The sequence below is a fragment of the Chrysochloris asiatica genome, unplaced genomic scaffold, assembly GCF_000296735.1.
Source record: "Chrysochloris asiatica unplaced genomic scaffold, ChrAsi1.0 scaffold00108, whole genome shotgun sequence".
NCBI classification, from domain to species: domain Eukaryota; kingdom Metazoa; phylum Chordata; class Mammalia; order Afrosoricida; family Chrysochloridae; genus Chrysochloris; species Chrysochloris asiatica.
Window position 1 is genome coordinate 3010533 of NW_006408626.1, and position 6434 is coordinate 3016966.

Genomic DNA, 6434 nt, shown 5'->3' on the forward strand with positions numbered 1-6434 from the left:
TTATGTGTAGAAAACTCAAAAGAATCCATAGGAGCTGTTAGAGATAAAATTGTAGGGTACAAAATCAACCTATAAATATCATTTATATTTATAGACATTGTTTTTGTTAAGTGCTGTTGAGTTGATTCTGACCCATAGCGACCCTGTATAGGGTTTCCAATGAGCAGCTGGTGAGCTTGAACTGCCGACCTTGCATTTCAAATGGCTTAAAAAGTTTGGCACATTAACCCACAGTGCCACACCAGAGTTCTGACACAATTCAAAATGGAAATTAAGAAAACAGTTTCATTTAAAATAGAAACTAATAGAATAAAATATAAAGGTATATATATACTCTAAAGGAGAGATTAAAATGAAAATTAAATTATAATTTAAACAGCAACCAAACAACCGAATAAACACTGAATATAAATGCTGGAAAATATGTGGAGACATTAGAACTATTGTACATAGCTGGTGGGAACGTAGCATGCTGTGAAAAATAGACCAGTAGTTCTTTAAAAAGTCATACATACAATTACCATGTAATCTGGCAGATTTACTCCATATTTGGTCTGATGCCTATTTTCATACAGCCCGTAGGATTAGAATGATTTTTTATAATTTTAAATAATTAAAAAATGAAAAATTCTTGGAATTATACTAAATATAATATCAAATTTAAATTTCAATGTAATTAAATACTATGTATTTTATTGACACATGGCCACATCTGCTTATTACTGTATTGCAATAAAGCTGCAGAGCTGACTAGCAACAGCGAGACCCAAAAACCTAAAATATTTACTATCTGACCCTTTACAGCAGGGTGGGGAACATTTTTTCTCCCAAGGGTCATTTGGATATTTATAACATCATTTTCGGGCAATACAAAAGGAGCTCTGGTAGCGTAGTGGTTACGAATCGGGCTGAGAACCTTAAGGTCAGCGGTTTGAAACTACCAGCCGCTCCGCGGGAGAAAGATGAGGCTTTCTACTCCCGTAAAGATTTACACCCTCGGAAACCCTGTACAGGGTCTCTATCGGTCGGAACCGACTCGACGGCACTTAACAACAACAACAACAACAGGCAATACAAATTATGAATTTAAAAAGTAGCCTGCTATTTTTTAAATTAAATTAAATTTAATTAAATCACCCCTAAGGCTGGAACTGTGATTGCCTTGGCTGGTCCAGATTGAATGATTTCGAGGACCTTAAATGGTTTGCAAAAGGAGCTCTGGTATTGTAGTGGTTACGAGTGGGGCTGCAAACCTCAAGATCAGCAGTTCGAAACTACTAGCCTTTCCACAGGAGAAAGATACTCACGTAAAGATTTGTTACAATCTTGGAAACCCTATACAGGATCACTACGAGTCAGAACAGACTCCATAGTACACAATCACCATACGGTCTGTGGGCTGGATGGTCCCAACTACTGCTTTACAGGAAAGTTTGTCTTGCTCTAAAATTATTTTCTTAAGTTTAGGTCTTGCTGTACCACATTATCTGGGTGTTCTTTGATAAATTATCTTTCTTCTACCTCAGTTTCCCAGTTTGTAAAATGGAGTTCATACTACCAGCTTCAAATGGTATTTGTGAAAGGTAAATGAAAATTGTGTAATGTGCTCAAAATGGTGTTTAGCATGTAGCAAGCACCATTTATTTGTTGTTATGTGCCATGGAGTTGGTTCTGACTTATAGCGACTGTGTACAGGATTTCCAAGGCTGTACAGGAGCAGAAACCCTCATCTTTCTCCCACTGATCAGCTGGTAATTTCGAACTGCTGATCTTGTGGTTCACAGCCCGATTCATAACCACTACGCTACCAGAGCAAGCACCATAGAATTATTATTTGTCATCATTCGTATACTTTGTCTTCTAAGAAAGTAAAAAAATTACATCTCATGTTGCTGTGGAAAATCTTAATGAAGGGTCCCTATTAAGTGAGAAAATAATCGAAAGCATGAAATTGATTATAAACATATTTTTATGATGGTTCAGTAAATAAAATTATACAGGATAAAAACAGTGCATGTATGATTATTATTCATCTCATCACCCTGGAATATTAGCCAAAGATCTTAGTATAATTTTGAAGCCCAGTAATTCAAGACTGAAAAATACAGTTAGGTAAAAAAACAGTTGGATATGCACATTGGTCATATTGCTTTAAGATGAGATTAAAGCCCTGGAATTATTTCTTTAATAAAATACATAATTAGATATTGATTGTTGGGCTAAAACATCAGCTGCAGTTTTAGTAGTTATTATCAATTGTGTTAGCTCACTGTGCTATCTTAAATATTATAAAACACACAACAGGAACCTGAAAAGCTAAGGAAATTTTCATTTCAAAATTTGACTTTAGAGACTTCTAAGCCAAACTTTGTTTTTACTTCTATCTTGAATCATATTTAATCTGACTTGCAAATACATGTTTAAGGAACACTAGCAAACTAAATGTGATGTTGGAATGGTATCAATAAGATAAAAAAGAGTCTGTTAAATACCATTGAGTTGGTTCAACTCATACTGACCCTATATAGTGCTTCCAAGGAACAGCTGGTGGGTTTGAATGGCCAACCTTGAAGTTAGCAATCCAATGCTTATCCTATAGCACCATAAATGGTTAATACATCAGGAAGAACTCTAGTGGTAAATTAAAAAATTGAAAAATAAAACTACTATTCTTAATAATTAAATTTATTCAGATTAAAATAAAATCCATTTTCTTATTAACTGGCAAAAATACTGCCTAAGTGATAGCAAGGGTAGATGATGATACTCAAAGTTGATGAGGTGTTCACTGGGGAGTCATATTCTTTTATATGCATTAGCACACTTAATCCTCAGAATAACCCTTGTTGTTGTTGTTATAATATGCTGTGGATTCAGTTCTGACTTATAGCGACCCTGTAGAGTTAGGTGGTAGAGTAGTGGTTACGAATTGGGCTGCTATCCTCAGGGTCAGCCGTTTGAAACTACCAGCTGTTCTGCGGGAGAAAGATGAGGCTTTCTGCTCCCGTACAGATTTCCAGCCTCAGAAACCCTATACAGGGTCGCTATGGGTCGGAACCGACTCGATGGCACATAACAACAACAACAGTTAAAAAATTAGGGCAAAGACAAGATCATACATCTAGTTATGAGGTAGAGTTGGTATTTGAACTGAAGCTGTCTGGTTCACAGTTGTTATCTCCAATTATTATATCTTGCAAACATATGGACATACTCAGACCCTGGTGATTTCAAAAGACAAGAATACACATTTGTAGCTCAGGATAAGTATCAGTTTCCTTCAAGTTTATTCTGACTCATGATGACCCTGCCCGTGTCAGGGTGGACCTGTACTCCATAAGGTTTTTGATGACTGATTTTTGAAAAGAAGATCACTAGGTTTGTCTTCCAAGGTGCCTGTTGGGCTGAAACCATCAACCTTACAGTTAGCAACCAGGGGCCATTTGTACCACACAAAGACTCCAGGGAACAATGTTGTTGTATTGTTAAGTGTCTTTGAGTTGGTTCTGACTCTGTATAGTGATCCTGTATAGGGTTTCTGAGGCTGTACATCTTTTTGGGAACAGAAAGCCTTATCTTTCTCTCATGGAGCGCTCTGCTGGTGGGCTCAAATTGCTGACCTTGTTGTCTGTAGTCCAGTGCTTATCATGCAGAGCCACCATGCTTCCCAAAAAATAATAGAAAGGGAAAAAATGTCCTCCATTGATTTCCTCTCATTTTTAATTCCCCAAGAGAATAAGCATCCTTATTCTATAGTCTGTGTTAGACCAATGGTAAAGTATGCTTTTGATGACAGTCTAAGAAAACTTTAAAAGAAAGTCTTTACAAGTCTCATAACAGCAACTTCTCGTCAATTTAGAGCTGCTACAAAAACAAAAACAAAACCCTGTTGTTTCCGGCTTAGGATGAGAACAATCACATATTGAAGTTCAAGCCCATTTCCTTCGAGCTGATTTTGACTCATAGAATCCCTAAAGGACAGAGTCATCTTTATGAAAGCACACTGCCACATCCTTCTCTCATGGAGCAGCTGGTGGGGTCCAACCACCAACTTTTGGGTTAGCAGTTGAACACTTAAACACTGTGCAACGAATAGCTATTTATCAAAAGTAAGTAGAAAAAAATATTGCTATTAAGGATCTAGTTCATATATGCACAAGTTTATTCCAAGAAAAACATGTTTAAACATGTCTCTGATCAGTGGATGGTGGCAGAGTGGTCTCTCAGTAATGCACTTGTCACAGTCTCTCTAGGGGACCTTCAAAATAAAGGTCCTATCAAAGCAGTGGATTCTGAGAGGATCTGCTGGGCCAGTTAAATTCAAGGCAGAAAGGTAAAATTAGAGGTTTTAGTAAATTTTTGTGGTGATTTCAAATCTTGACAGATTTTCTCAAAGAACACAGGATGACCATAGAGCTTATCATGAAGTTTTAAGAAAACTGAGCATTGCATTAGTCAGGAAAAGGCCAGGGAAGTTGCAACAAGGAGTTTTTTTCCATCATGACAATGTACTTGGCCCACTCTTCAAGGTAGCAAGGGCTGTCCTATGAGAATTTTGTTGAGAAATCTTCCCCATCCCTCCTGAAGACCTGATCTTACATCATTCACACTTATTGTTGTACCCAAATGTAAAGAACATTTCAAAGGAATATAAATTAAATCTCTCAAGAATACCAAAACAGTCATTTTGATAAAGTATGAATGAAAGAGCTCAGAATTCTTCACGGAAGGGTTTGTTGTTGTTAAGTGCCATCATTGAGTCGATTCTGACCCATAGCTACCCTGTATAGGGTTTCCAATGAGCAGCTGGTGAGTTTGAACCACTGACCTTGTAGTTCAAATTACTTTGCAGTCTGACACATTAGCCCACAGCGCCACACCAGTAAGGAAGGGTTAGGAAGACGGAAACACAGTCTTCCAAAGTGTATAGACCTAAATGGAGAACATGTCAAGAAAAATAGCTTTACATTTGATAATTAATAAATACTAATTTCATGGGCAACAGAGTAGCCAGGCAACTTAGGTCTTGACACTAATTAGGAACTGTGAAGGAACCATGGTGGCAAAGTGGTAGAGTACTCAGTTGCCAAATGAACTTATTCAGTTGAACCCACAAGTCATGCTGTGGGAGAAAGATGTAGTAGTAAGAGGTGATAGTCTGCTTCTACGAAGATTTACAGCATTGGAAAATCTATCGGACAGTTCTACTCTGTTCTATGGGGTTGCTGTAAGTTTGCATCAATTCAACAGCAATTTTGTTTGATTTTTAAGGCAGTAAATACTAGATTCATTTGTTTTACAGCCTTTAATCACTGTCAGGTCATGGCCACTTTTAGTCTTTATAGCAGGAGTGGGGAACATCGGGTCCACGGGCCCTATAAGATCTCAAAATCATGTGGTCTGTCCCTGACAAGGCAACTGCTGGTGGGACTCAAAATCCAATAACTCTACAAGCTTTTTTCATAGCAACATAAATTTATAATAAGTGATATTATAAGTGTCTAAATGGCCTTTGGCAGAAAAAGGTACCCCCACCTTTGCTTTATAGCATAAATAGATTAGGTGTTATTATCCCCCTTCACTACAAAGGAAAGCAAATCCTAGATGGGATTTACTCCCAAAGTAACTAGGAGTGAAAGTAAAAGCTAAGACAACTCCTGGTGACATATTCTGTATGCTGGTGGCTGTGTGCCGTGGAGTTGGTTCCGACTCATAGTGACCCTGTACAGTTTCCGAGGCTGGAAATCTGTACGGGAGCAGAAAGCCTCATCCTTCTCCCGCAGAACAGCTGGTAGTTTCAAACGGCTGACCCTGAGGATAGCAGCCCAATTCGTAACCACTACGCTACCACCTAAGCAAAACCACACCCACTACCACTGGGTCAATTGCACCTTATTGTGATCCTTTAGAACTAGGGAGAACTACTTCTCAAGATTTCTGAGATCTTGCAATTAGCAAACCAAAGCAAACCCACAGCAACATCCAGGCTATTTACATACACCACCAGGAACAGCCAGACATTCTACAGGGAAAACTGTCTTTATCTATGTATGTATGTATGTATGTATGTATGTATCTGTCTAATCTATCTATCTGAGGTTAATATGCTGGATTGCAAGGTCAGTTTGAACCATAAGGTTGGCAGTTCAAGCTCACTATCCGCTCCTCATAAACCCTATACAGGGTCACTATGTGTTAGAACTGACTTGACAATACTTAACAATAATATATATATACACACATACACACAGAATCCTTATGTGTCACTGTAGAATAAGCACTGCACTGATAAACACAAGATTGGTGGTTCAAACCCACAAGCTGCTTCTTGGAAACATTATACAGAGTCACTATGAGTTGGAACTGACTCAATGGCACTTAACAAAAACAAGATATATATGTCTGTATGTGTATGTGTGTATATATATATATAT